Source organism: Peromyscus maniculatus, chromosome 17 (assembly GCF_049852395.1).
Source record: "Peromyscus maniculatus bairdii isolate BWxNUB_F1_BW_parent chromosome 17, HU_Pman_BW_mat_3.1, whole genome shotgun sequence".
Taxonomy (NCBI): domain Eukaryota; kingdom Metazoa; phylum Chordata; class Mammalia; order Rodentia; family Cricetidae; genus Peromyscus; species Peromyscus maniculatus.
In genome coordinates, this window is record NC_134868.1 from 34,842,904 (window position 1) to 34,866,094 (window position 23,191).

Genomic DNA, 23,191 nt, shown 5'->3' on the forward strand with positions numbered 1-23,191 from the left:
ATATATATTTGTATATAATATTTATACAAATTTGTAGCACCCACGGTACTACCCATTCACCATGTCCAAGCAAGGGGCTGAGCATGAAAACAGAGACAAGACAGTGGGTCATTTGTCTCAGTAGAATGCCCTTTATTGAAGGAGGGAAGAGGCCTTGAATACAGGCTTACAGCACAGTGGAAGAACCTGGGAGGGCAAAAGTTCACTACAGATGTTTTACATTCTAGCATTATACCAATATACAGGGTATGCAAACAAGGAACCTCCGGTAAGCTGTTTAGAAGGAATAATACCGGCAGGGAATTACATAGGGAGGACATCTGATCAAGGTCAGCAAGCAAGGCAACAGCTATTAAAGGAACGGGGGTCAGGGCCTAACATCAATTAATATGAATATACTGAAGGTTGATTCCTCTTACCCGGCAAGAGAGTTTGTACCATGACCTTTGCAAGCACCTTAACAGATTCATGACTGTTCTCAGTAGTGTGATAAGAAAGGACAAACATTTCAACATAGTCATGATTATTGCCATCACTACTCTTTCTTATAACTATTTCCCTCTTGTTGCTGTGTTTCCATTGCTAGATTGTAACAACCAATGACTATTTACTATTTACAATGACTATGCATTAATAAAGCATAATACAATAAAGTACTCATTGAAAACGCATATTAGTAGGAAGTGGTACTTTTTTCTCCCCCCATCTGTGTGTGTGTGTGTGTGTGTGTGTGTGTGTGTGTGTGTGTGTGTGTGTTCATATGCATTTGTGAATATGTTGTTACTTTTTAAAGACAGACTTAGTAAAGTTAATATGTTGCCTGGAGCAATGTGTCTAGTAATTGATACAACTTATTTAAGCCCAGGTACTTAGGTATCAAGTACCCAGATTCACTGCATACCAGAAAAGGAAATCGTCACAAGACACAAAGGAATGTTGTGGTAGCCATATTCCTAAGGAGTGCATGGTTCAGCTTGCTTCAACTTGCTTCACTTACAGGCATAGCGAAGAGACTATTCTCCTCCAACCTTAATAATGAATCACTGTCTTCCCATGCTATTCACCATGGAATAGCACCTATTGTAAAATAGCCACATAGAGCAAGATGATTTTATCTCATTTGATAAATTTGAAATTTGAAAGCTCTTTGAACCTCTGTGCTCCATCTCATAATCTTCAAACTCAGCTATAATCATTAATACCCATAATCATGGACACACACTTCTCAAAAGAACTCACAGAACAAGGATATTGAGGCCAGTACAGTAAAATCAGTATTCCCAAAGTCACATAGTGATTGGAAACCAAGACACATTAATATAGTTGACTTCCTTCAACAGCTTACTCTACTCTTCTACTTCCTAAATTAATTTGAACATTTTCTTAAATTTCTATTTGGTCCATAAAGTTTTGGTTTCTCTATTCTTTGTAGCATGCTAACACCACAGATTTTAGAACTTTTTGGAATGTAGACTTCCTTTCTTTAATATAATTGCTTACTGGAAGTATTTACATGCCTTTTAGTATTATGGTGACACAAAATACATTGACTACAGGTGTACTGTCTGACTTAGGCTTGTGAGCTTTTGAGAGTATAATGAAGTGACTCCTTGCTTCCTGAAATTGCTGGGAGGTGAAAAAATAATGCATTCATGGTTTTGCCGCCACAGAAGATACATCTGAGATTCATATTAATCAAAAATTATGCATTTTGAGTTTCACTGATAATTTGTTCCAATTTGTACAATAACAAATGTAGCAGGCTTTCTTGGAGAGCCAGTTACCAAATCATGACAAAGACACTTATTACTAATTATGAATGCTCAGCCTTAGCTTAGGCTTGTTTCTAGCTAGCTTTTTTTAAAACATAAATTAACCCATTTCTATTAATGTATGTGCTGCCCCTAGGCTTTTTGACCTCATCTCTATACTCTCCTTCCTGCTTTTCTACTCCTTCCCTTTCTGTCTGTCTGGTCCCAGGCTGGCTGGTCCCAGCTGGCTGGCTGGGACTCCTTTTCTCTCTATCAGCCAATGCCACCTATCTCTCTACTGCCTGATTATTGACCATTCAGTTTTATATTAGACCAATCAGGTGCCTTAGGCAGGCAAGGTAAAACAATAACACATTTTTACATAGTAAAAAAATCATTCTACAACACGATCAAATGCAACACACCTTTATATTGTTGAACAAATATTCTATTACACAACATTTTCCCCTTTTTGTCTAAATAAAATTTTAGCTTTAACATAATAAGACCATACATAATAAGAACAATTATCATGTAAGAATTACATTTATAATCCCCAGTCCATTTGTGTGGTGATATATTGTATTGCCTAATATATTGTGCACCCTAATAAAGCTTATCTGAGTATTGGAGGAAAAAGCCAACCACTATATTAAACATAGAATTCAGACAATGGTAGCACATGCCTTTAATCCTAGGATTCAGGAGACAGAGATCCATCCAGATGTCTGTGAGTTCAAGGCCACACTGGGAACAGAGTCAGGCATGATGGCACCCTCCTTTAATCTCAGCACTAACCATAGAGGTCTGAAGGTCTGTAAAGATAGATAGGAAGTGATGTAGCTGGGTGGAGAGGAAGTAAGATGGCAGGGACAGAAAGGCATATAGGCATGGGTGTACGGGAAGTAAGTCTTTTTGGAAGCTGAGGAGTTGGTGAGGTAAGGTTGGCTGTGGCTTGTCCTCTTCCTCTGTCCTCTCGGGTTTTTACCCCAATATCTGGCTCTGGGTTTTTTATTAGCAAGTCCATTTAGCAATTCATCTTACACATTTGTTTTTGGTAAATTCAAAGAAAACACTCCGTTATTTATCCTATCTTGGTAAGGCCACAGTTTTGTACCTAATTTACCATTTATTATAACTAAAGAAAACTGTGACTGTATCTATCTAGTCTTCAACTCCATCAAAGACTCCAGAAGGATATAACCCTACCTGAGTAAACAGAAAGTGCAGTGCAAGCCACTTCCAAATCTAAGAAATACCAGAACATCAGGCTGCCTGGAGAGTCGTTCTAAGATTCCTCTGCAATGTTAGGACATCCATCTTCAAACTACAGTCCTAGAAAATCTGGCAGACTTTTCTATGAAGCAGGAATTTTGAAGGACTGTCCCACTTTGTCTTTGCAAAGTTGGAAGTCTTTTTCCTTTGTGACTGCAGAATATCTGGCAGACTTTTCTATGAAGCAGAAATTTTGCAGTATTGTCCTGCCTTATCTTGGCATAGTTTGGCAGTCATTTTCCTTTGTGTCCTGTATGTCCAGTTTGGATGATATACTGTCAGCAGTCAATACAAAGACAGGTTCTTGCCCAAATGTCTAGTTTTGCCAAAATGAGAGCAAACTCCATATGGAAGTTCATTGATGCCCATTATCCTTTTATGAAGTAGATTGGTGCTGCCAGGAGCAGACATGTTTCACTGTCATGAAAATACTTAGGTTATTAAACATCTTAAATATCATATTCTGTAGGTCTCTGAAGCACTTGGAGATCATATAGCTATCTTTAACATATCTATTTAGCCTTGAAAGCATATCTAAAATGATTAAAAGTTTGATTTTTATAGATGACTGGCTATTAACCTGCATTTCTTAATTATGCATTACATTTTTAAATGAACTGTATAAGCATACTACCTCAAATGAGAGTAGATGCATACTTATAGTATAACAAAAATAACTTTAAATTTTTATCAACATACCAATATGTGAGGTTAATTGTTGTCTTTTTATTCTATATTCCTCCACCCCACCCTAAATGATCACAAGCATCCATAACCCACTGAATGACAAAAACCACTAACCCCATCTTTGGTAATGTGTGTATTATGTTCTCTAGACTGATCCTGCTGTCTGGGGGCAATGACATCACTAGTGGACCCTGAGAAAATTGAGATATTGGCCAAGTCTCAGAGAAATTAGTTGTGACATCTGCTGTCCAGTCTCAGAACCATTCCAATACAGAGGGATCAGCATATACATCACCTGTCTTATAGTTTTTCTTGGTTTATTTCTTTTTTTTAAATTTTATTTATGTCATTTTTTATTCTATAATTTAATTTAATTTTACATATCAGCCACAGATTCCACTGTCCTCCCTCCTCCCACCCACACCCGCGCACCCCCCAGCCCACCCCCATTCCCATCTCCTCCAGGGCAAGGACTCCCCTGGGGATTCAGCTCAGCCTGGTAGATTCCATTGAGGCAGGTCCAATCCCCTCCCCCCTTCACCAGTTTATTTCTTTATGTTTGTAGCCAAGATTCAGGAGTTCTCCCTCAGTCAAACCTGATCTCTATTAACCTTGAAGGAATCCACAGCCTTTCGTTTCCTGTGGAAACAAGCATAACCTCTCCCCCAATGCAACACATTTTTTTGAATTCCATTTTAAATTTAAGACATCCCTAAAGTATCCAGGATAGTTTAATTCAGCAGTACTTTTTACAATCCCATGTCTCTCAGCAGCTGTTGTTTGCTTATCAGCATTCAAAGTCAACACAACACCATACAGGATCCATCCAGACTCCCCGTGTATTTCCCCATCTTTATGTGGCTTTTTTTTCTTTATATTACTTCACTGTCTCTTTAAAGACTTTGTTATTTTAAAACTATTTATTTTTGCCTATGACTATCTACACCCATATTCTTTTTTTTTTTTTCCTTAAATGTCTACATACCTTTTAAATCACACTGTAACCTGTTTAGAGATTTTTCTGGTCTGGACCTGCTTTACTGTGCACCTGTAGCATTCTCCAACTACCTGAGTCAAACATTAAACTTGCCATGTGGCTTTGCCCTGGCAGTTGACTCTGCCCTACTAGGGTCTATGAGAGCTGAGCTTTATGCTCATGGGCATGGCTGAGAGCTGAGTTGAACTGGGCACTTCCTCTAGCCAGGGGGTTCTTTTAGCTGCCCCAGCTCTAGGATATTGGTGTTTGCACTGTGGCAGGCATTTTTACTTAGCTTTCTATTTATAAAGGGTCTATGAGAGCTGAGCTTTATGCTCATGGGCATGGCTGAGAGCTGAGTTTAACTGGGCACTTCCTCTAGCCAGAGGGTTCTTTTAACTGCCCAGCTCTAGGATATTGGTGTTTGCACTGTGGCAGGCATTTTTACTTAGCTTTCTATTTATATTTAACATGCTGGCTGGTCAAGTGCTTGCTCTACTGTAGAGCTGCACCTCTGTAGGCTACTAGGAAGATCTGTTATTTTATATATTTTTCTGTTATTTTACTTTCTGTTTCAGCTTTCTTGGGCCCTGCATAGAAATACATGCTCCATGTTGAGTGCTAAATGTAGCTGGCTTTCTTGGACCACCAGTCCCCAGATCATGACATGAATATTTATTGAGAATTTTGAATGCATGGCCTTAGCATAGGCTTGTTTCTAGTTAGCTTTAAAAAAATGTATATCAACCCTTTTCTATCAATCTGTATGCTTCCTCTACCCTTGTTTATTTCATCTAGGTACTATCCTTCCTACTTTCCTGCTTTATCCATGTCTGTCTGTTTGACTCCTGGCTAGCTGGCTCCACAGGTGGCTGGTTGGCATCCTTTTTTTTTTCTCTACCAGTCCTGCCTGTCCCTCCCCTGCCTGGCTATTGGCCATTTAGCTTTATTTTTGATCAATCAGGTGCCTTAGGCAGGCAAAGTAAAAGAGCAACACATCTTTATATCATTAAAAAAATGCAGCATAAACAAATGCAACACATCTTTACATAGTTAAACAATTATTTTGCAACACACACACACACACACACACACACACACACACACAAACAAACAAAGTTAGAAGTGATTTAAGTGAAACAAATAAACCTTACAGAGAAATGCTGAGCTGCATTGGAGGAAGGAGGCATGGAGATAGAAGGAACAAACAAGTTAGCAGCCTCTCCCCAAGCTCTAATGAAATGGCTATACACACTGACCAGAGTTCATGTTATTAAAATACAGACAAACACCAACAAATGTATATCAGTCACTGCAGCTGCAAGTGCTCCAATGTGCCTGCATTATATGAAGCATTTATATCATCCGGATAAAATCAGCCTACAGATACAAAGTAGTATACTGACCAGTAACTAAGACAAATGGAAACAATGTTTGGAAACTACATATACCTTTGCCAGCACTAACTATATTTCTACATGACTAAAGCAGCCAATGATCAGTTAGTCAATTAAGAAATAAATTAAATCAACCCATCAAAGAATCAGACATAAGAATGTGAATGATCTAAGACACATTTTAATTCAATGTTTGCATCTGTACCCAACATAGAAAAAGTGCAGGGATAAGACATAAAAGTGTACAATTAAAACATTTTACCATAAAAACTCTTTTGAATTAGTTAAGTATTTAACTAGAAGTTTTTTAAAGGACAAAATAAAGAAAAAGGAAACAAATAAGTATTAAGATACATGTTTTATTTGAACCTGAAGGTACTCTTGATTTATGGCACTCTTATCAATCATATCAACAACTTTTAATATTGTATGAATATTATATTTTCTGGTTTAAGATGACTATATATAGGTATTATTCATACATATATTATACATATATTTATGTATGTTCAATTTATTTTTAAAAATACCTCAGGGGTTATGTGTGCATATTTATTATTGTATAATTATGTATATAGTTGTAGGTTCACATATTATTTGTTAATACATTTTGCTTATTAAATAAGGCAGTAAAAATACTTACTGGAGGCACTGTTGATCTTAGGACTCTTTTATCTGTATTTTCCCTCTGTTGGTGATGTTTGCATTATAAAACTTTTCTGTGATTTTCCTTGAGCTAATTCCCTGAATGCCTTGTGTCCAATCTCGTGGTCTAACACCAATGAATTTATGTACAGTGACAGTTTTATTGAGAAATTAGTAATTCTTTCGTTCATGGAACCTAATTCATTTTTACTCCTTCTCTTCTGAAATATATTTTTACATACTTAATTTTATTCTTGAACAGAAAGTTGAGTTTTACACTTTTATACCTACACATGGAAGAGAACATGCTGACAAATTTAAATTGTTGATTATAACTTTAGACATGTCTTGTGATGTAGCTCAGTGGAAGAACTCTTGTCAAGCATTCTTTAAAAATTCATGACAATCACCATGTATTTTGTGATTAATCAATGAAGTTTTAGGTAGGCGTCTTATATTAGGAAATTAATATTCAAAGTGTTTAAAATATTTGAGTGAAGTATAAGCTGATGAAATATTCTCTAGTATTACCAGAGCAAGGTAGCAAATGTTAATATTGAACAAAAATTATAGACAGTGCAGTCCACTGAAATAATTACACATGCATACTGGTACTGAGCAATTTAAATATATTTGAACAGAATAAAATAATGCTGAATGTATAGAAAATTTACATTGGATTTTCATGGTTTAATGTTCCAAAAATATATTTTGGGTCTCTGTAGTGTAAAAATATTAATTACATAAAGAAATGATTGAGAGTTTTTAAATAAAGAAGATAGATACTTAAATTTCATTTTACAAAAAGTTAATTTCCTATGTGATTATTATGCAGTTTAGAATTGCATGTGTGGCTCACAGTATATTATTATTGAACAGTAATCCAAGAGTAAATAGACCAAAGTCAATAGAGTTGCTTTCTTTGGAAAATCTTTCCCATGCACCTGTAGTCTAGAATGCCCTGTGTTCTTTCACATGATTCCAGTTTATTCTTTCAGAGTACACATATTAGCATATCTTGTCATTGGCATCCATTATTCTCAGTGGTAAAGACCATTTGGAATGGAAGCTGTCTGTATGGCTGACTTTGAAATACCCAGGGTTTGCTCAGGAATAGATGTGGATTTCTGAACTCACCTTACAGTAGGGTTAGCAACAATTTCTGCCAACATAGAAACCAGTTAGGAGTGTTTTACTGGAACGTAATAGCACAGTGAGAGTTTGCTGTTAAGTGCTGCAGGACTTCCCCCATTTCTGCAGCCTATGAGGTAGGATGTTCCTGAAAAATACACCACTAGAGGGAGACCTTCCTCACAGATGTTCTGTTACTGATCTCACCCCTCCCTCTCTGCATATGTTCACTTCCCTCACTTTGTTTGAACACACACAGTGATGAGCCATGCCTTCTAAACAGTTCTGTTTGTGGTAATCTAAATCTTTGTCAGCAAAGTCTCCTGTGGTGGTGGATAGTGATGACTGCAAGGACTTATTACTACTCAAAGTACTGAGAATAAGACACGTCTAATATTCAGGCATAGATGGGACATCTGTATCCATCTTCCCTCCAAGGCTAAGAGATCATCATACAAGAGAGTGCAGAAAGACTATAAAAGCCAGAGGTTGGGGAGAAGGGCTGTGAAATGTTATCATCTGCATGTGCCTTAGCTGGTACATCCATGAACCCACAGTAACAGGTGTGGTTACCTGCACTAGATCAAGCCATTTGAAAACTTCAACATGAGGGTGTAGGGACTACAGAGCTATTGGCAGCTGATGACTGCCGGGGAAAGGAGAGTCAATTTTCTTTGGAGTTGTGACCAATGGTAGGTTTCCCAGGCCCCAAGGAATGATTCCACATCCATATGTGTATGGGAAACACTAAGGAAGGGGACATGGAGTTGACAAGGAGATGTGATGTAGGGAGGAGGATTCTGAAGGGAGTAGAAAGAGGCTATTAGGGAGTAGATATAACCAAGACACATTGTATACATGTATCAATTTCTCAAATAATAAATAAAACCCTTTAAAATAGCACCACCAGCAGCAGCAACAACAAAACACTATTATATAAAGCAAGATGAGGTAGCCTACTCTTATAACCCAGCATTCAGGAGGTAGAGACAAGGGGGCAGGAATTCAGGGTCATCTTTAGCTACATAATAAATTCAAAGCCAGCCTAAGCTACAAAGGATGCTGTCATAAACAAACAAACAACCCAACAAATGAACAACAAAACACACATTATACAAGTTGTTTGAAGATACTGGAAATTTTCATTTTTGACATTTTTTTTCAATAAAGAAAGGGACAATGGAATATTTGCTTTTCACTTTTTTATTGTTTCAGAAATTAAAAACAAAAGTATGAAGGAAAAATAGAAAAAAACTAGGTTACTCTTCAATAGTAAATGATTCTACAGAAAAACTCAGTCTACATAGGCAATACTACCCTCTCAAAGTACACAGAGCGATCAAAGATTAAACAAGATTGACCACTGACAGACTGTCAAGTGGAGATAAATTGCTTCAGTTAATATAGCAAATTAATATATTTAGTGAGCTTCAGTTTTAAAATGAGACACTTCAGAAGCAAGAAAAGGGGAGAAATAAATCACATTTTATGTTTTTTCTTTTTTATTACTAAGAAATTTTCTATTCATTTTACATACCAACCACAGATCCCCCTCTCCTCCCTTGTCCTGCCCCCCCCCAAGATCTCCCACACCAGCCCATTCCAACCTCATTTTGAACAACACTATTGCACTGTAATTTGAGAGAGAGAGAGACAGAGAGACACAGAAAGAAATTAGGGGTTATATTTTTCTTCCATACACCCTTCTTTATCCTAACTTCTACTTGTTTTCAGGGAGCTGCTGTCTTGTTCTTAGAGTCTGAATATCCAGAAATTTTGTCTGAGAAGAAATGCGATACTAGTGTTCCCTTCCCCAGTTCTTGCAAGACTCAGTCTCAGATAACAGGGTAGACAGCAGGTCAATCATTTCTTTATCTATGGGATGCTGCTTTATAATCTGGTCTCCAATGTCAGTTTCTGGACACTTTTGAAGGTTTACAAAATGTGATGGTTCACTTTTCAAAGTTCACTATGCCAGCCTGGTGACGCCAAGTTAAATTTTCCAGAGGACATAGAACTGCAAAGGGAAAAACATCATTTCAACTGCCAGAGTCATTTGAGTCATTGATTAACTGTAATGTCCACAGATAATAAGGTGCTTCGGTTCCCTTATTAGTTCACCACCGTACAGATTATATGATATTAGAGATGGCATTTAGGTTACGGTTTGATTCGACGATCCTCAAGCTTCAAATTAGTTGAAGAATTCATTTGAATTAGCGCTTTAGGAAGAGTGAAACTTCCCAATGAGATGCTTTCCAGAGCAATTCCTTGGAGTCATACCCTAGGCCACGTTGTTACCATCCTGACAAATGTGTAAATTATAGTATCTGTTTTCCAGAGGTCAGAAACAACTGCAGGATTTATATAACTGCACAGACAATTGGATTTCCATCCACTGTCAACTCGTGGTATTCTTTTTCCTTTTACATGGTATAACAATCTCCAGACACATCAGTGAGGTGCCCAAAATTGTTGTAGTAATTTTGAATGATTCCCTTATTCCATGGGGTGCTCTTTCTATACCTGCATCCTTTTTCTGTGATCATGCCTGAAGACTCTTGAGAAGAATCTCCTCCTTGTGTTGCAGATGAAGTAGTTTAGATCTAAACTACTGACTCAGAAGTACAAATGAAGAACAATGAAAAAGAAGGGGTGGAGAGAGTAGAATATGGGAGGGGTTAGGAGAGGATATGGGGGTAAAGGAAAGGAGGGGAGATTGATGATATTGAATCATGGGATGAGGCTGAGTGAAACAAATGAGCAGCAACATTTGAAGACCATCCTAAAGCCTGTGCTGTTTCAGTCCTTTGAAGAACAGCAAAAGAAAATAGTTAAACTTATTTAAATATCAAATGCTTATACACAATTGAAAAGACATTTCCAATGCTTTCATTGTATTTTCACTTAAAGAAAACAGTAATTTTCCAAGGTTACATTTCACCTGAGAAATAATTAAAGCAGGAGCTTTGAGAATGAATTCGGCCAATAGCTTTTTGTGTAATTCTGATGTCAGTAATTACTTCTTTTGATCATGGACTCTGCTTCCAACAGGGAGATGCTGTACCTTTGGAAAGAGGAGACAATGACAATTTTATGTTCTTTCCCTGAATGACTTCAATGAAATTATATAATGTATATATTAACTACAGCAAACATTTATCTTCCCCAGCTGTATGCTATAAGAACAATAAATTTTGAAGTTGGAATATAATGTAAAGTACAAACTCAAAAATATTGTGTCTACTTTAAAACATTTTATTTCAAGACAGTTGCTTCATTTCTTGTCTCTAAGTTTACATGAACTTTAATTCTAGAAGAAAAAATATTATAGGGAAAATTACTAGAATAATACTTTTCAAATGTATTTTAGTATTTTAACTTATTATTTATACTAAGTAATATGACTATATATAGAGAGAGATATGCAAATGGAATTTCATTGGAATAGATTGTTCTTGTAAATTTCAGTCAATGACATTTACTTATAGTGAAGACATTGAATAAAGCACTGAATTCATTCGAATGAACACAAAATATGAATCATAATGGCATATTTGACAGAAAATATTCAATACCATATTTTTAACTTATTTTTATATTCTGATTTGGTTACAGAAAAACTTGCCAGTTTTGAGGATGTTTTTCAAGAACTCTGGCTTTTCCACTTCAGATAATTAGAATAAAACTTGAAATTCATTTTTAAACACCACTAAGAACTTTTTTATCAACCTTTAAGCCCTAATAACATCCATAAATCCCTCACATTCCTTTTACAATTTCTTTATATGAAAGGGATTTACATTTGAAACCACAGAATTGATAGTACATTTATTTACCTTATTATTTTTTTCACATCTTTGTGTCGCCCCTAGCCTCACATTGACACAGGGTTTTCTGAAAGTGTATGATTGTCTTTCTCAGTTAGTTGTTTAGACACGCACGTCCATTTTCAGATTAAATTTTAAATGATTACTTTCGATGTGACCCACACTATTTCTTTTAAGCTTCGCAGAATTGACTGTGCATATAGGTTCTGTGACAGTTGCCAAATGGATGGAATCCTGTGACTTACTCCTTTCTAGTGTGTCCAGATCTGCAGCAGAGCGGCCGAGTCTGCATGATTTCTTTTTCCCTTTTTAAATTCATTTTCCTCACGGTGCAGTTCCAGATTTTCAGAATAAGAGGTGATTCTAGACTCTGGACCTCCAAATCAGTTCCTAGCTCTCAAGTTGCATTTGAGCATAAAAGCCAATAATTAAGGACTGTTTAATAACACAGAAGAATCAAGAGTACCTATCAACCATAGTGTCAGCATACCAGTTTTAACTTGGTGAGTTCTACAATTTCTTTCACTAAGGACTATAAAAAGGAGTCAGCAGATATCATTCCAGACATGAAAGGAAAATAAGAGATTTGAAAATCAACTTGTCTTATATTTTTCTTAAAGTTAATACTGATTTGGATGGTTTATTTTAATGAAACTAATTTAAAAAAACTTCCAAAGAGAGGTCCATTGGACAAAATAAAATAAAATAAAAATTTGACAAACTGTCAATGAGAATCATTTCTACTACACCTCCAAATACTATTTTATGTTAACTCGATAAAGGAGTGAAGAGGATGGAGTGTATATATGTCTACTATTCCAAGGTTGACAAGCATTGTTAGGAAAGCCTGAGCTGTAGACACTCAAAAAGTTTGTGAAGACATGGGGACATTTTATTGTTTTTTGTTTTCTATACTTCATGTTTTTAGAGAATAAGGCTGGCATACCTGCAAATATTAGTAGAAAATGTCATGACTAAATTTCTATTTTCAACTATCAAACATTTTTTTCTAAATAAAGATATTTATGTTTAAAACATAAATAAAATATGTTTTTAACGGTAATATTTGCCTTATGGATAATTTAGCAACTTATATGATGCAACTTTGAGTTTAAGAGATGAAAAGATAATTTTGATTTTTTTTCAGAAACTACTAAGCACTATTTACGTATAAAATACATGACTTAAATATGTTGGCAAATATGAAATGCATTTCAATGAATAAGTCTTTTATTTATTTATTTTAAAAAAGTTTCTTTTCATTTGACATGCCAATCTCAGTTCCCCCTCCTTCCCTTTCTCTTGCCCTCCCCACCTTCCCCATACCACCCCCATCCACTTCCCAGAGAGGGTAAGGCCTCCCTTGAGGAGTCAACAAAGTCTGGCATACTAAGGTGAGGCAGGACCAAGCCCCTCCCTTCTGTGTCAAGGCTGAGCAAGGCATCCCACCCTAGGGATTGTGTTCCAAAAAGCCTTTTCATACACCCATAATAAGTCCTGGAATCATTGTCAGGGGCTTCCCAAACAGATCTAGCCACATAACTGTCACCCACAAAGGAATAAGACTTATTCCTGTTGTATTACACACAAGAAAGCTTTAATTAATTAACTTTAATCCTGAGGATTGAACATGGAGCTTTGTATGTAATAGGGAAACACTGTTCACTTCAACTACCTCCCTAGCCCTAGCAAAATCATTCTTAGCATTTTTTTTATTTTTGGTAGAAGTTTCAGTAATGAAGTAATCATTTGACCTACCTCACCTTTGTATAACAGAAATGATTTTTGGATAGATTGCTTCATAAGTCTATCACAAGACAATCTATAACCTTAATAACACAAGATGATCTGATCATGTGGTAAACTGTACTCCAGACTCCTGTTTTCCTGTAGCAACATTTAAGCTGTCCAAAAATAGTATGTATCGTATAATGTCTTCTGTGATGTGGGTGTCCTTTATCAAGATAACCCAGCAAAAACTGTTAACCCATTACAAAATTTCTTGACTCTACTATTTCTGATTTCTTGTTCCCTTGATCTAGAGGTAACTTAAGCATTCCTTATGTGCATTACTTCTTCTGTAGGTCACAGTGCAGGCAATGCTAAGGTAAACAGACTAATTGTCTATGTTTGGTGTCTTTGTAAAATAACAATGTACCCCTCAGGTCTATTTAAGAAAGGTTTTCCCAGCTTCAGAAGGTCAATGAACATGTTGCATTTAGTGAATTTTAGTGAGGATGAGGGTAGTAAGGTGAACAGAGGGCATTAAAGGGGTTTCAATCTTAAAAATTATAGACAAGAAACAATAAAAGCCAAATACATATTGTGCCAACCCACCTTCCAGGCAACAACCAGTTCTTGCAATGCTATCCCTCTTCCAAAAGTGGGCATTCACTCCCAAAGCAGTGCGATGTCAGTGGCCTAACTACTTCTCATTAGGCCTCATTCAACTTGTACTAAGGAATACTTTTCTAACACCTGAGCTTTTGGGACAATGAAGTTGTCTACTTGCCTAGGAAGACCATCTGTGTGGCAAAAATCTTGTATGATAAACACTTTGAGAACTCTGCAGGATGAATTCTAGAATAGCAAACTTTGTTACCTAGGGGAGTAAAGTGCCTTCTGATACTTAAAGGAAACCTGTTAGACAATGGGGTTTGCATAAGTTCTTTATTGTTTTCAAAAAGGTGGATTTCCATTTTTGATTTGTTCATCTTGTGCAGATCTAGTCATCAAACTTAGGGCCTTATACAAGCTCTGCCTGTACACTAACATAGAGACATAACTCATCCAGGTTATGACTTTTAAATCTATACATAAAAGAGAAGCATTTTCTAAAAATAAACTCACCAATTTGATAATGGTAAGGGGACTCTTGGAAGATTTAAATAAAGCATTTTATTTAATGCTTTAAATGGACACTGCACCAAAAAACTAAGAGACAGATTTTCACTAACCACACAGTTAAACTCCAAGGCAGATGGAGTGACTTCTGCTAACATATATGTCACACAGAACAAATTGTCTCTAGTTTCTAATAAAAATTGCTTCCTACTGATCAGGACCAGAGAATCATCATTAACTAATTAACTAGCACATTCCTTTATTCAGTGACTCTCCAGTTTAGAACTTTCAGCATTCCCAAAATGAGCAGTATCCAGATGGCCATATGGTAAAAGGCACCAGATCCAAAACTGTTTCTGTCAAAGGATGTTCTGTTTTAGTTAAATAATAAAACATTACATTATGTTTAGTGTGTGTGTGTGTTTGTGTGTGTGTGTGTGTGTGTGTGTGTGTGTGTGTGTGTTTGTGACATGGCATCATGGCATGATCGTGGGAGTTACTGAACAACATGTGGGAGTCATTTCTTCTACTGTGTAGGTTCCAGGAATCTAACAAAGGTAATTGAATCTTGTAGTTAGCACCTATTCCAGTGAGTCATCTTGCCAGCCCTCCCTCAACATTTTAATGAAGCATTCAATTCCTCATCTTGGTTTTATAAATCATTCTTGTATCAACCCTTATTTTTTTTCTTTCCTTATCATGAAAATTCTTCTCCTAGATTTCATAAAACCAAACTCTTCCCTCAAATCTTAATATGAAGAATCCATATTAAGATTTGTTTTATAGTTAATCAGAAGAAGTATTCTTATTTGAAAACCATTTTTGTCATATGTTTGAAGACTTTTTCTTTTGATTTTGCCAAACTTCCACGGCTGCTGTTCTGAAGTCGGAGGTTGTGCTATTGCTGAAAGGTTGATGGAACCACCTATTTCCCTCTCTGATACTTTCATAAAAATCTCCACATACATAAGTGCCAAAAATTCACAATGCTGTGTCTTCTAGGGCTATTTATATCCTCTATGCCTTTTCCCCAATTTATTTTGATAAGAGAATGAGTCTGAAGAAATGACATACAGAATGAACATTAAATCAAGTGGGCAGTTTCAGAATTGGATTGAGATGCCAACAATAAATGTTGAGAAAAATAGGTGTTCTGAAATTCTTAAAATGTAGTCAATTGTGGATTAGTTTTCCTGAAAAGGGAAAACAATGGGAGAGTGAGATAATGACATGATACACAAAATATTCCACTTAAGGTATTTTATATTATATTATACTCAGATTCAAGTTTTGGTGGAGCATCAATGAGTCAAGTGTCCAAGGTAAAGCTGATATTGAGAAGTTTTTGAGAAGCATTAACACACCACTTTCGTGTAGAATGAAGAAGCTTCTTGTGATGACCTACAGAGATGGTCTAGTGAAAAAAAAATGGGGCTGGCCTGCTCCCTCAGCTTACAGAGACAAGGACACGGGTGTGATCCAATGTAAAGAGATAGAAAAATAGCTGGGGAAAATGCAGAAAGAACAAAAAGTAAAAACCAAACAAACAAAAACACCACAAAACATTGAAAGCAATGAAGGAAGGACAAAAGGAGGGAGAAAACAATCTCTCGTTGAAAGAACTTAAGTTAAATGAGGGCAAATAAATCATTTATTGGATCTTTTCAACATGAAGATAATTATCATCCAAAACACAAACATGAATAAGATAGAGGATAGGGGCCCAACTAGACAGTTAATGATTATAATTTTTAAGTAGGTCCTTAACACCAAGAGCTGTTTTTTCTCAAAGGTGACTAGAAAAAAATGTATTAACAATTAAAGCAAAATGTAGAATGTTTTACCAATCTTCATCAATTGGTATGTGTATACAGATTCTAAATTCACCATAATGAATAAGAATTCAGCTGTACATGTGAGCACATTGGAGAATTCTGGATGGTGGTTTCAGTGCCTCATTCTAAAGCCAGTCTACTCAACATGGCTGGACTCTGCCTCAAAAACAATAACAAAAATGATTTTTAAAATTTTCTAATCATATATTTTAGAACCATATAGCAATATTTTATATAAGATATTTTAACATTATCATTAACATACGTGTATCTATTGTTTATTTTTTATCTAAGATTACCATTTTAAGACCGTGGGAACAAAGGATTTGACCTATAATATCCTGCTTTATTTAATGGTTTGAATTAATTGGGAAATAGTTTTATTATATAACTGAGCATCTCTATACTTGTGGTTATCAAATGCATCATATTGCTACTTGTATTCTGTCATTTCACTTCTCTTTAAATAAATAATGGCCTTTATACTGGAACAGTGTAGCTGGAATTGATTTAGGTAACCCTTCTGTATCATTTCTGTGTAAAGGAGATAGAAAGTTTATTGTGGCCTAGTTTTTGAGTCAGAAAGTCCATAGGGCATTTAATTTAGTGCTGGTTGAAGACCACTTAAGGAAATGAATTGCTATTACTTCACAGAGGTTACTGGGAGTTGAATCAAAACTACAAAGTAAAATGCACATAAGATTCTCTGGGGTTCTGTGAATGTCAGAGGGTACCAGTATGTGCCGGACTGTATTGTGCAGAAAGTTCAGTGGAGGCTATACTCTTGGTCATCTTCTAAAGTGTAAGATAATGAGTTTGAGAGTGGGTGATAATATGTTAAGTTTTTAAAAAAGACAAAGAGTAAAAAAAAATTGTGAAATCATCAACTATGCCAATGTATACATACACACACACACACACACACACATACACACACACACTCAAACATATATATTAGAAAAGTATACTCGTATACATGCCTCTACTTATCTTAGTGTGCACACATTATATGAACTCTACTTCAATTACTACTGCTTTTGGGAAGTCCAGCAACTTCAAAATTAACAATAAATCCCTGAACTGAATCTGTACAGATGTTTATTCTGATTGACTAAATAATAGAGTATAATAACTATGCATGCAACTTTTATATCATGTTGGATACCATAAGTAAACTAGAATAGATTTAAATGTACTTGGAAGGATAAGGAAAGTACAGTATAGACAAATACTACATCTCGGTATCTGAGAGATTTGAACACCTACAGAATGTTTTATTTTTGGAAGCCTGTCCTACAACAAAAGTCTCTTCTAGTTATGGAGGAAAAGCTATATTCATGTGTATGTGTGTGTGTAAAGATATTGATATATATTTCATATATAGAATCTTATTAAGTAAATATATTAGTTTGCTAAATATTTACCATTCCTAGAAAATGAATATTTGCTAGATTACCTTTATTATTAAAACATTACAATAAAAATATTTTCATGTGCCTTAATTTTTAATGCTTATTCCACTAACACTTTTAGATAAATTTATTGGAAATGTTCTGTCAAAAGCCACATGCTTATGAACTACAGAAACATTTCAAAAGTGTACTCATATTAGATAAACTACTGGGATTATCTTCATTCAACTCCTGCCAAAATAATCTGTGAAATTACACCCTGTTTCAGTTCAGAACTTCTTGTTTATTTTCAAATAATTATTGAATCATATTATTTGAGTGTATCTATCTGAATTATCTGCTCATTCAAAAACTTCTGAGATATTGGATATTTGGTCTTTTCTTCCTTGTGGTAACATTGTTGCATTTGCCTATATGAATATGAATGCATAGATCAATCTCATTGTACAATATCTGTTATGCAATAAAGGGACTCAGTAGCAGGTATAGCATAGGCTTACTAAAAGAATAATTTGTTGGCTGACTTATACTATTTCTCTGCTTGAGTTCCTGTTTAAAAGTTCCTTCCCCGACTTCCCTCAAAAATGGACTACGAGGTGGGAATGGAAGCCAAACAAACCCTTTTCTCCTCTGCTCAATTTTGGTCATGGAACTTCATCATTGCAATTGTCTGTAACCAGGATAATATTTTATACAATTACCCACCCTAATAACATAGAGTAAAATGAACAGTTTGTGCTCCTTTCATTTTGATGTTAGATGAAACATCATTCCCCTCTGAATTACATGGATAATTTGATCAATGGCATTGATTGTCATATCTAGAAGATGCGTACATTTGAACAACGCCTCTTGTCAGGCTATAATATGACCAGCTCAACATGGGAAGGCTCATGGGTGATGCCCTTAAAGTGACTTGTATTATTTCTGTTCCCTATTTTTGCATTCAACTATGATAATCTTATTATTTCACCTAAATACACTTGTCTACTACCCTGGTCCACAATTGGCATTCTTGCTCATTTACAGAAGATTTCAGAACTATAATGCATTGTGTTGTGTGATTTCACAAGGTAAATTCTTTTACATGTGCAAAATGTTGTGTGTTTTCTGTGAAACAGAATTTTGAAGTTTTGACTGAGAAATGTGGAGCAAGAAAGATTAGAACCTAACATGATACAGATGGATAAATTAAATAACTAAATGCTAGGGGAAAAAAGATTTTAGAAATTCATTTTATCATTCAGCATGTTCAAGGGGATACACAAGATATACACAACATGAACTTTAGTCTTTAGCATATACATAAAGACTAGCTTAACTAGATAAGATTTTCTTCATTAAGATGACAGACTTATGGCTTTAATGAGGCTGACAAGTTTTATATTAAGGAAGTGCTCAGTGGATATTAGTGCAATTTACCTATGAGTTTTCTTCATGACAGCATTCTCTGAAATCATACAAACTCTTTTAATTTATGGATATGGGAACTGGATTGAAACAAGTGAATCTATGTGTTAAGTATGTCAATATCAGTGTAGGACATCCTGAAAATATGTTCCTCAAGTATCTCAATGAGTAGTCTAGTACATACCACAAACATAGTCACTGTTTATATGACATTATTAAAAATTAATGAGTAAAATAGCAGAAACAATGGTTATTGATGTGTTACTACTAGAAAAAAGTTTGATAAATTGTAAAAAAATGTATTTTAAGGGAGGAAAGATACTCATATATGTTGATTTTTATAAGTTCTTAGATATAGGATAACAAATATCATGAACTGTGTTGCTAATTTTAACTTCATGATGATAATTCTATGTCTAGTGCTCATAGAACCTGTCAGGCAAACACACTAATTTAGTTCCATCTATATGTCTGTAGAGTGGTAAAGAAATGATAGCTGTTAAAACTAAATGCTATGAAAAGTAATTTCAACATGATACATATTTACCTGTATTCATCATACCTTTGTCAAGGAAATTAAAACTATCCATTTTATTAACACATAAGTATTTGCTTTTACTGTTTCTAAGTACATTAAAATATTACTTTTTAAAAGAAAAATTCAATATAGTTAACACAACTTTCACAGACAGAAATACCACTAATTTAAACAAAGAAAAAGGACTAGAAAACTAAGGAAAGTGAATTTAAGATTATACATATTTAATGACAAATTCAAATCTGATATACTGTATTCAGAGACTGAGAAACAAAACGTATGGTTGAATGTGGCTTTGGCTCAGTTTCTGAGAACCATTATGTTCTTGTAAGTTGATCTGGGACGCCTATATTTTCTTCTGTCACTCTTTGCCCATGCCTTCTCTATCATCCCCTACATTGAAGAACATAACCTTCTCAATCAGTATGGATGTCCATCCTCTCTATTACTTGGCGAGATCCATCATAGTGACAGAGGACCTGCAAATACCAAGGAAGGATCATTCGGCATTCTCAATACTCAATATGTTTTCTCTTTTTCAGAGAACACTGAGGGTCTCATTTTCTTGTTTCATTTCCTCTTCTATAGAAGGCACACTCCTGGACTGTATTTTATAAAATCTAGAAAGGCACTTTTGCTGTACAGCAATAATTCCTTCACCATGACATGTCATTCAAAAACCCTCGGGAGAATTTAGAGCCATAGAATGCCCCTAATCATCTGTCCTAAAGCAGAAAGCCCATCCTTTCAAGACAGATTACAAAATGTATATTTTCTTTCATTTTCAATTCTCATTTATTCTTTGAGAATTTCATGTCTACATATAATATACTGTGATTAAATCTCTCACTATTCCCACCCCTTAAGTTCTCACTCTATTCTCCATCACCACTTATCCCTCCCAACTTTAAGTCCTGTTTTATTCACTTAGTACTACATGTATATGCCTAAATAGAGACTCACCTACTGGAGGCTGAGTAGTCTCTAAGAGGATGATGTATCTCTGGAAAATAAAAAGCCTGGTTCTCCTCCACCTAACGGCCATCAGTTGTCAATATCTCAACTAGGGGTCAGACTTCAAGAGTCCCTTCTTTATCCATGCTGGTATTTTAGCAACTCTCTCATATAAAACATCTGTGCAGGAAAATTGGCTTCAGGATCTTAGATGAGATTAAGGGAGGTTATGAACTGGTTTTCAGTAAGTAAAAGACTTTAATTAGACTGGACAATCTTCAATACATCCAAAAGAATGTGTTTTATAAGTTAGTGTTGGCAAACAGCTTCCTATAGGAAAACTCAATGGGTTTCTTTTATAAACATTTCAGAAAATTTGCCCTATACCTCAGTATATAAGGATAAAGTTAATTTGTGTTATCATTAATGTGCTTGTCCTTAGAAGTCATGTATATATTCTTCAAATGCATTCTGTTTATAGAAGATGGTACTTTATATGTAGTATGCTGCACTACCCAAAGACACAGAAAAGAACTAAGACATGAAGGGTCATCAAAAAAGTAAATTCTTACAGCGATATTGAATATTTGCACTTGTGCTGTGTTTGTTTATTTATTTTGAGTCAACACTATTCATAAGGACAGTCTTATATAAGTACCCTTGGAAATACATTTAAGAATATCTGTGGTTGATACATAAAATGAATACAAAAGTTAACCATGGAAAAAAAAGAAAAAGAATTCCTCCTTGGTATTTTTCTAGAAATACAATTGCTTGATCATGAGTGTGTAATTGTTTTGCAACATAAGATATTGATTTTGTCTTTATAAGTACAATTATATAACTTTGCATCTCAGAGTCTGTGGATTACCATTAATCTATATACATTGCAATTGGTTTTGTTGGGTTTCATTCTTCATAACAATCAAAAGTGTACATGTAATATCACTTTTCATTATTGGTCTAAATTTTTCTGATTAGTAATAGCATAAATTATCTTTTGAGATATCTCTTGGCCTTATGTGTTGCCTTCATTTTTAACTTCATTTAATGCCTCTTGCCCAGTTTTCTAATCAATTACTATTTCCTTTTACACTTTCTTATGGTGTGTTTAATGGATTCTTAATATTTGTCTTTTGTAATTACACATATTTAAATTTTTCTTTATCTTATTATTCAATTAATTTTTCTTAAGATGTATTTTGATGAACATAAAGGAATGCAGTTAGCAGCAATGAATGTAGAAATGATCAAAATGTCTTGGGGTTATAGATTTCTGATAAAACTATAGACCATATTCCCAAGAAAAACTTCACATATATTTTTACATATTATTTGAGGCATTCATGAATATAATGAAACCCATTCAGACCGGTGAGTTATCAGCACCCTCTCCTTAGAATAGTGTTGTATAATTTAAATGCAAGTATGACATATTTAAAGTACAATTGTAAATTTCATAAAGTCTGAAAAACTCATATCATCTTTCTTTTTCTTTTTTTTATTATTATTAAGAGATATTTCTACTCATTTTACACACCAAACGCAGATTCCCCTTACCTCCCTCCTCCAGCCCCCCATTCTTCACTCCCTCATTTCCACCTCCTCCAAGGCAAGGTCTCCCATGGGGAGTCAGCAGACCCTGGTACATTTAGTTGAGGCATGTCCAAGTCCCTCCTCCCTGCATGAAGGCTGTGCAAAGTGTCCCACCATAGGTACTAGGCTCCAAAAAGTCGGCTCATACACCAGGGATAGGTCCAGATCCCACTGCCTGGGGGCCCCCTATACAGTTCAAGCTAAACAACTGTCTCACCTATCCAGAGGGTCTAATCCAGTACCATGTAGGCTCCTCAGCTATTGGTCCACAGTTCATGCATTTCCACTAGTTTGGCTGGCCATGTCTGTACATTTTCCCATCGTGATCTCGATTGGACTCCTGGAGTTCAGCCTGGTGCCTGGCCTTGGATCTCTCCATCTGCTTCCATCAGTCACTGGATGAAGGCTCTATGATGACAGTTAAGAGTATTCACCTATCTGATCACCAGAGTAAAGAAATGATCTTGTTGCTTTGGGGGAAAATGAAGTAATTTCAAATATTAAGTTATACATATTGTAAGAAAAGTTTAGAAAATGCCTCTATATGCTAGACTCATTTTCAGTGAGCATTTTGCTACATCAGTTTCATAATTGGTATCACTCTCATATATATGCCAGGCACATGGACATGCACATAATTACAACCATTTAAAGTATCATGCTTTCTAAATACCTTGTATATCACCTCGCACGTGGTATGATGGATATAGATATAATTCACTTACCACATTTACTTTGATTAGAATAGCAATGAAACATTTCATAGTTTATCAGATAATATGCATGGTCTAAATGGTATATTCAAACCCTGACTGGATTCTGAGGTTGAAAAAGAAATGTGCTTTTAGCAAAATTATGGAAAGGAATTTTGTTGTTCTTAAATAGGTCTGTGGTAATTTTTGGTATTAGT

General features: G+C 35.3%; 1 protein-coding gene and 1 long non-coding RNA gene across 2 annotated transcripts in view; one reads left to right on the plus strand and one right to left on the minus strand.

The window, feature by feature from the left end:
• Nucleotides 1–23,191, plus strand: part of Sgcz (sarcoglycan zeta) — a 1,022,364-nt gene that overhangs the window by 385,424 nt on the left and 613,749 nt on the right. The gene's annotated exons all lie outside the window — the stretch shown is intronic.
• On the minus strand, nt 9,476–14,246 carry LOC143269113 (uncharacterized). Its single transcript, XR_013045473.1, has 3 exons — nt 14,030–14,246; nt 10,807–10,929; nt 9,476–9,879 (listed from the first exon to the last, which is right to left on the minus strand). It is a non-coding gene; the product is annotated as an uncharacterized LOC143269113 (long non-coding RNA).